This window comes from Bison bison, unplaced genomic scaffold, assembly GCF_000754665.1.
Source record: "Bison bison bison isolate TAMUID 2011002044 unplaced genomic scaffold, Bison_UMD1.0 scf7180017864041, whole genome shotgun sequence".
Classification (NCBI taxonomy): Eukaryota; Metazoa; Chordata; class Mammalia; order Artiodactyla; family Bovidae; genus Bison; species Bison bison.
The window spans coordinates 1190887-1199368 of record NW_011494613.1 but is presented as its reverse complement, the minus strand read 5'-3'; the positions used below and the strand labels follow the sequence as shown (position 1 = coordinate 1199368).

Sequence of the window (8482 nt, the reverse complement as noted above, 5' to 3'; positions counted from 1 at the left end):
CTTCTTGATGAAAGTGAAAGAGGAGAGTGAAAAAGTTGGCTTAAAGCTCAACATTCAGAAAACTAAGATCATGGCATCTGGTCCCATCACTTCATGGGAAATAGATGGGGAAACAGTGGAAACAGTGTCATACTTTATTTTTTTGGGTTCCAAAATCACTGCAGATGGTGATTGCAGCCATGAAATTAAAAGACACTTATTCCTTGGAAGGAAAGTTATGACCAAACTAGACAGCATATTCAAAAGCAGAGACATTCCTTTGCCAACAAAGGTCTGTCTATTCAAGGCTATGGTTTTTCCAGTGGTCATGTATGGATGTGAGAGTTGGACTGTGAAGAAGGCTGAGTGCCGAAGAATTGATGCTTTTGAACTGTGGTGTTGGAGAAGACTCTTGAGAGTCCCTTGGACTGCAAGGAGATCCAACCAGTCCATCCTGAAGGAGATCAGTCCTTCAGTTCATTGGAAGGACTGATGCTGAAGTTGAAACTCCAATACTTTGGCCACCTCATGCGAACAGTTGACTCACTGGAAAAGACCCTGATGCTGGCAGGGATTGGGGGCAGGAGGAGAAGGGGACGAGAGAGGATGAGATGGCTGGAGGGCATCACCGACTCGATGGACATGAGTTTGGGTAAACTCTGGGAGTTGGTGATGGACAGGGAGGCCTGGCGTGCTGCGATTCATGGGGTCGCAGAGAGTCGGACATGACTGAGCGACTGAACTGACTGCTTTGACTTTATTTTCTGACCTTCTTTTTCTCTTCCCCTGTATGATTTCTAACTCTGCCTCTATAATGCAAGTTAAAAGACAGTTATCCAGGAAATAGCACTATCCTTGATCAAGTTTCCTAAGTGTTCATTTCCTCGAAATCTGCCACGCCCCACAGGAAATGAGAGGGGAAAAGAGGATATATATCATTTCATATTAGGTATATGACAGGAAGCGTTAAAGTAGATGCTTGGGTGGTGTTTGAAGTCTCAGTGTGCTCAGCCATTCAGTCCTGTCCAACTCTGCAATCCCATGGACTGTAGCCTGCCAGGCTCCCCCATCCATGGAATTTTCCAGGCAAGCATAATGGAGTGGATTGCCATGCCCTCCTCCAGGGGATTTTCCTGGCCCAGGGATTGAACCTGCATCTCCTGCACTGGCAGGTGGATTCTTTACCACTGTACCACCTGGGAAGCCCCTAAGAAGTCTCAATAAAATAATGTAAAATCAAGAAGAGCTCCAACATAGAGGTGCTGGTGTGATACATAAAGAATACTATAGTGAAAGTGAAAGTGACATCGCTCAGTCGTGTCTGACTCTTTGTGACCCTGTGGACTGTAGCCCGCCAGGCTCCTCTGTCCATGGGATTTTCCAGGCAAGAGTATTGAAGCCATTTCCTTCTCCAAGGGATCTCCCCAACCCAGGGATCGAACCTGGGTCTCCTGCATTGCAGGCAGATGCTTTACTCTCTGAGCCACCAGGGAAGCATGGACTATACAGTCCATGGAATTCTCCTAGTCAGAATACTGGAATGGGTAGCTTTTCCCTTCTCCAGGGGATCTTTGCAACCCAGGGATCGAACCCAGGTCTCCTGCCATTGCAGGCAGATTCTTTACCAGCTGAGCCACAAGGGAAACCAAAGAATACTATAGTAGAGCCTTTAAATAATTTATCAACAAAAATATCAAGTAGAGAGCAGGCTATGGCCTCATTCCTAATTAACAATCTCTAGAACATGAATAATAAGAAAAGTAAACTTGAAAGGTTAACACAAGGAGGCAAGTGTCACCGAGACCCACGACATTGGAAAGGTATGTTCTATTCTAATGATGCTATTGTGGTCGACACACAATGATGCTTTCCTAATACAGATTACAAAACAGATACAGACACAATGTACAGCAGTAACGGGAAATGTCACCTCTCCTGGCACTGGGGAGAGGTTTCATTCTGGTAAAAGTAGAACACCTGATAAATTGATACCATATTGACAATTTCTCAGAAAGCAGAGGAAATGACAGAGAAAACTGCTATTTAGGACTGACAGGGAGGAAACTGTAGGTGATGCAGGAGTGACAAATGCTTGCTTGCTTGGACTTTGTAACAGCAAAGGAAGGAAATCTTTCACCTGTGAGGACCTCAGACTCAGACAGAGTAAACGTCAAAGTGTTCACAGATTAGATGGAGATATGGGTTGGAGGTGCAGCAACGGAGACCCAGGACAACCAAGAAATAATAATTATAAATTTAAAAAACAGTAAATAATAGGGTCATGCTAAGTTGGACTGAGGGTGCCAAATGCTCTACAGAAGTCAGGGAGTCAGGACAGGCCTCATCAGTGAACCTGGTGAGGAGTATCGATATTTCTCTTGACCTTTCCCTCAGGTAATTGTTGTTAAGCTTCTTGTTGCTTTTACCAAGTATGTTTGAATTTTTATTTTCTGAGTTTTGCTATGAAGTTCCTGAACCAGACCTGTAGTTACTGCTGAATATATGACAGCTTGGGGACTATTCTTTGCCAAGACTGGAGTTTGGACATAAGTTCTTACTGAATAATGTCTCTAAATCTTCCAGCTGTTTCTTAGTAAACATTATTGTTTCCTCTATGGATGCCTCTGGCACTTGTGAAATCCTCTGAGTCTGGAACTCATTAATCTCTGCTGTTCACATATTCAGGGCCAATGACTAGCTGTTATTATTATTTTTAAGTTATAGACAGCAAAAAAAAGTCATTTTATTTATGTTTCAACAGTTAGTATAATATTATGAAATGATGACTAAAAATAATAAATGTTCAAAATTATGTTCCAGCTGGAAATTCTGGTCAAAGACTGAATGAGAAAAGAAGTACAAGGCAAGGGGACGTGACTGAAAAAAAGTCATCTCAAATGAGTTCGTTTCTCCAGCCCTGGCTGAATTTCATCCTAAGGTACCAAGAAAACTTATATATACAAACAATCATGCAACCATTACTGGTTTTCTCTAAAGAAGGGAGGATAAAAGTCTGGAGATAAACAAAGATGATTGTGATTTTCAAAAAGGAAGGGAATATGGATTCTGAACACAACACCACCAGCTCAGAAAAGGAGCAAGACCAAGAGGGGGCCACCGTAGTACATGACCAAGATCATGGCACAGTAGGGGCGTTACACACGGCCTCCGGGACAGCCTCTAGAGGTGTGCCTGAGCATGCACATCACATGTCACAACAGAGTGGAACACAGATGTCCACTGCCATTACTGTGAGGTATTTCTAACCACATCTCTGTCTTTACACCCTCTAGACTCAAGCCCCAGAAGAGACTGCCCAACAGGCTAAGCATGGATCCTGTGTGTGTATCTTAGTTACAGGGCTGGGACCCGGGTGAGGTGACTGAGGAACTTATTAGCCTTGAACACAAAATATAAAGGGGCACCAAAACACTCACTAATCAAGATAAGTAGTCTGTTAATGCAGTATTTTTAAAAGTCAAAATTGATGCAAAAATCTATGATGAACAAAATATTAAAATTTAAAGAAAGCCACAAAACAGTACCATGCTGAAGAATTGATGCTTTTGAACTGTAGTGCTGGAGAAAACTCTTGAGAGTCCCTTAGACAGCACGGAGATCAAACCAGTTATTCCTGAAGGAAATCAACCCTGAATATTCATTGGAAGGACTGATGCTGAAGTTGAAGCTCCAACACTTTGGCCAACTGATGTGAAGAGCCGACTCATTGGAAAAGACCCTGATACTGGGAAAGATTGAGGACAAGATAAGGGGCAACAGAGGATGAGATGGTTAGACAGCATCACTGACTCAACGGACATGAGTTTGAGTAAACTCTGGGAGACAGTGAAGGACAGGGAAGCCTGGCATGCTCTAGTCCATGGGGTCACAAAAAGTCTGACACAACTCAGCAAATGAACAACAAAGAACAACAACAACAATGCCAGACTGTATTGGTGCCTGAGGCAAAAGAGAAAATCAATGCTACTGATCCTTCTTTCTTTAAATTTTTGTTATTTTCTTCATGGATTTTTTACATTAATTGTAATTCTTAAAAATACTGCAGTAAAATAGTCCTTAATTACTGAGGTTTTCTGGCATTCCCTGAAATGCTACAGATGAGATGAGTGACTCATTCTCTTCACCCCAAGCTCACACCTGCCCCTACTTGCTAGGGAGCAACCAGAGGAACTGTCAGCTGCCATTTTTGATTTCTCCTGTAGGAGGTGTGGCTCTAAAACAGGAAGTGAGTACGGATGCTCCTTTCTGCCTGGAACACTAATCTAGCCACCTCTTTCCTCTCTCCTTCCTTTTGATCTTTTGGTTTCAGTTTAGATATCACTTCTTCACTACTGATTTAGGTGTTCCTTCTCTGTCTTTGGAGAAGGAAATGGCAACCCACTCCTGTACTCTTGCCTGGAAAATCCCATGGACGGAGGAGCCTGGTAGGCTGCAGTCCATGGGGTCGCAAAGAGTCAGACACGACTGAGCGACTTCACTCACTCACTCACTCTCTGTCTTAGCATTTAATACAGTTCAGTTCAGTACTCAGCCATGTACAACTCTGTGCGACCCCATGGTCTATAGCACTCCAGGCTTCCATTTCCATCACCAACTCCCAGAACTTGCTCAAACTCATGTCCATCGAGTTGGTGATGCCATCCTACCACCTCATCCTCTGTCATCCCCTTCTCCTCCTGCCTTTAATCTTTCCCAGCATAAGGGTCTTTTCCAATGAGTCAGTTCTTCACATCAGGTGGCCAAAGTATTGGAGTTTCAGCTTTGGCATCAGTCCTTCCAATGAACACCCAGGACTGATTTCCTGTAGGATTGACTGGTTTGATCCCCTTGCAGTCCAAGGAACTCTCAAGAGTCTTCTCCAACACCACAGTTCGAAAGCATTAATTCTTCAGGGCTCAGCTTTCTTTATAGTCCAACTCTCACGTCCATACATGAGTACTGGAAAAACCATAGCTTTGACTAGACGGACCTTTGTTGGCAAAGTCACGTCTCTGCTTTTTAATATGTTGTCTAGGTTGGTCACAGCTTTTCTAAGGAGCAAGTGTCTTTTAATTTCATGGCTGCAGTCACCATCTGCAGTGATTTTGGAGCCTCCCCCCGCCAAATAAAGTCTCTGTTTCCATTATTTCCCCATCTATTTGCAATGAAGTGATGGGGCTGGATCCCATGATCTTAGTTTTCTGAATGTTGAATTTTTAGCCAACTTTTCCACTCTCTTCTTTCACTTTCATCAAGAGGCTCTTAGTTCTTTGCTTTCTGCCATAAAGGTGGTGTCATATGCGCATCTGAGGTTATTGATATTTCTCCTGGCAATCCTGATTTCAGCTTGTGCTTCATCCAGTCCGGCATTTTGCATGATATACTCTGCATAAAAGTTAAATAAGCAGGGTGACAATATACAGCCTTGATGTACTCCTTTCCCGATTTGGAACAAGTCTGTTGTTCCATGTCCAGTTCTAACTGTTGCTTCTTGACCTGCATACAGATTTCTTAGGAGGCAAGTCAAGTGGTCTGGTATTCCCATCTTTTTATAAGAATTTTCCATAATTTGTTGTAAGCCACATAGTCAAAGGCTTTGGCGTAGTCAATAAAGTACAAGTAGATGTTTTTCTGGAACACTCTTGCTTTTTAACACATCAGCATATCAAAATACTTATCACCAAATACTTATCAATGTTTCACAATTTGTTAGCATGCTGTAAAATGAACCTGGCAGAATGTGGAGTGAGACTGGGAGTGCAGTACTGAATAGTGAGCCTCAGAAAGACATATCCATGGCCTTAATCAGTGAATGAGATCTTATTTGGATAAAATTTCAAGTGTAATCAAGTTAGGGATCCCTGAGATGACATCATTCTGAATTATCCAGGTGAGTCCTGCATCCAATAACCTTGCAAGACACAGAAGGAAAGAAGCCAGGAGACAGATAAGGCAATCACATGAAGACAAAGGCAGGGGGAACTCAGACAAGTAGACTTTTAAGATCTTCTAAATCTAAGAATCTTTATTCTAGTCACTTCCTGCCTAGTGGAAAAAAGTAATAACAACAGGGTCCATGTGGAAAGCCACCACTTAGGAAAGTTTTTCTGCAGTGTTTCTAGAAACTGATACCTCTACTTTCCAGGCAATAGACAAAAGGAGATACATTTTGATACAAGCAAGTAAGCATACAGAAATTTACCAGTATATTCACTGTGTATTATAAAATTCATAGTACCAGCCTGTCTCTAGAAAATACATGAAGCTGTGTCTAGATGTGGAATCCATTCAAATGTCATGGTCACACAGGAAATAGTAGCTGAGCCAAATTATGCAGGTAGAGTCCAAACTATCTTCTGAGTGGCCATAAAACACTTTTCAAATGTAGAAAACACTTTCAAATGTTACAATCTGTTTACACCCAGAGTCTAAACACTTTTAAATGTAGGCCCTAGCTTTCATATATGTTTTATGTCACTTTGTAGAAAAAAATGTCACTATAAGTCCATCTCACTCTATCCTTAACTTGCTGTTAATTTACAAAAGGGGCTTAGAAAAGTCTGTGAGTAGTACTTCACGAGTTCTTGAAGAAAATGTAAATATTCCAAAATAATGAAGTTCCAATTTAATACCTATTTCCTAGTGGCTAATTAAAAAGGGGGACAGTACAACTAAAACAAAGAGATATATCTTGATTGTATGGCACCAAAGAGTGTTATTTACATCTCTAAATTACTTTTATAAGACAAAATACTATGGATAAAAAGAATTTTTTTTCCTACTAAAGTTTTATTTGCTGATCACAAAACTATTTTATTGAACACTCCAGTATATGGTGAGTTGGGTTGCACACAGATAATAAGTGGTAGATCCAAACCCCCAAGTTACTATTCTGCTGGTGTTAAAATAAGTTACCCTTGTAATAGGGAAGAACAAATCTAAATCCTTATTGTATTTGTTTCTTTTACATTGACCTCTGTATTCTATTGCTTTTGCTGCCTTCCCTAAAGGGATGTTGCCTGTAGCTTAAAGTATATATAATGGTCTATTTCTGGGAACCCTGCCTCCCACGCCTATATTAAACTAAAATCTTTAAGTTCACAGGAAACATCCTGGCCAGGCCCACCTGTGAATGGCTGCAAGAAAGAAAAAATTAGCACATCCCCTCTAAAGTCTGGCTAGAACCAGGAAATATTTGCAACAACTTACTATTATGCAGATGACACCACTCTTATGGCAGAAAGTGAAGAAGAACTAAAGAGCCTCTTGATGAAAGTGAAAGAGGAGGGTGAAAAAGGTGGCTTAAAGCTCAACATTCAGAAAACTAAGATCATGGCATCCAGTCCCATCACTTCATGGCAAATAGATGGGGAAACAGTGCAAACAGTGGCTGACTTTATTTTTCTGGGCTCCAAAATCACTGCCGATGGTGACTGCAGCCATGAAATTAAAAGACACTTACTCCTTGGAAGGAAAGTTACAACCAACCTAGACAGCATATTAAAAAGCAGAGACATTACTTTGCTAACAGAAGTCCGTCTAGTCAAGGCAATGGTTTTTCCAGTGGTCATGTATGGATGTGAGAGTTGGACTATAAAGAAAGCTGAGTGCCAAAGAATTGATGCTTTTGAACTGTGGTATTGGAGAAGACTCTTGAGAGTCCCTTGGACTGCAAGGAGATCCAACCAGTCCATCCTAAAGGAGATCAGTCCTGGGTGTTCGTTCATTGGAAGGACTGATGTTGAAGCTGAAACTCCAATACTCTGGCCACCTGATTCGAAGAGCTGACTCATTTGAAGAGACCCTGATGCTGGGAAAGATTGAGAGCAGGAGGAGAAGGGGATGACAGAGGATGAGATGGATGGATGGCATCACCAACTCGATGGACATGGGTTTGGGTAAACTCTTGGAGTTGGTGATGGACAGGGAGGCCTGGAATGCTGCAGTTCATGGGGTTGCAGAGTCGGACACGACCAAGTGACTGAACTGAACTGTTTTTGGGGGTTTTTTTTGGCTTTACTTCTTAATCCTTCTCTCTGTTCTATAAAAGAACTGGCATCCAAACTTGGAAAAAATGGCTTTGGGGACACCAGTCCACTATCTTCTCAGTCTGCTGGATTTACCAACAAAGTTGCTATTCCTGGCCCCAACACCTCGTCTCTTAATTTACTGGCCTGTTTTGTGTGGCAAGCAATAGAGCTTGAATTCAGTAACACCCTGAGCTTGTTCACCAGTTCAGTTTCTAAATTTATTTACTTATTCAAAATATTTACTACTACTGTACCATGTGAGAATGTGTTGGATAGACTATGAGGGTGAAAGATACATTGAGAACTGTAAGGAGTAGAATGACAAGTATAAAGAAAAAACATGTACATTAATAACTGTAACATAAGGTAAAGAGTGCCAAGTGATACAAGAAAAAGAGAAAATACTTTTCCAAGGAATTCCAAGGAGGAGAGACTAGTTTTAGCCTGAAAGAATAGCGTGGTTCAATCAGGGA

The 8482-nt window shown here is 41.6% G+C and overlaps 1 protein-coding gene and 1 long non-coding RNA gene across 2 annotated transcripts in view; one reads left to right on the top strand and one right to left on the bottom strand.

Annotated features, from left to right (window-relative positions):
* LOC104985233 overlaps window positions 1-7238 on the top strand; it is a 16594-nt gene extending 9356 nt beyond the window's left edge. Inside the window, exons 2-3 of the long non-coding RNA XR_824862.1 lie at window positions 2800-2917; window positions 7077-7238. This is a non-coding gene — a long non-coding RNA (uncharacterized LOC104985233). The remainder of the gene's footprint in view (window positions 1-2799; window positions 2918-7076) is intronic.
* The window catches only part of KIAA0391 (KIAA0391 ortholog), a 133470-nt gene that overhangs the window by 38374 nt on the left and 86614 nt on the right, over window positions 1-8482 (bottom strand). The window lies entirely within an intron of this gene.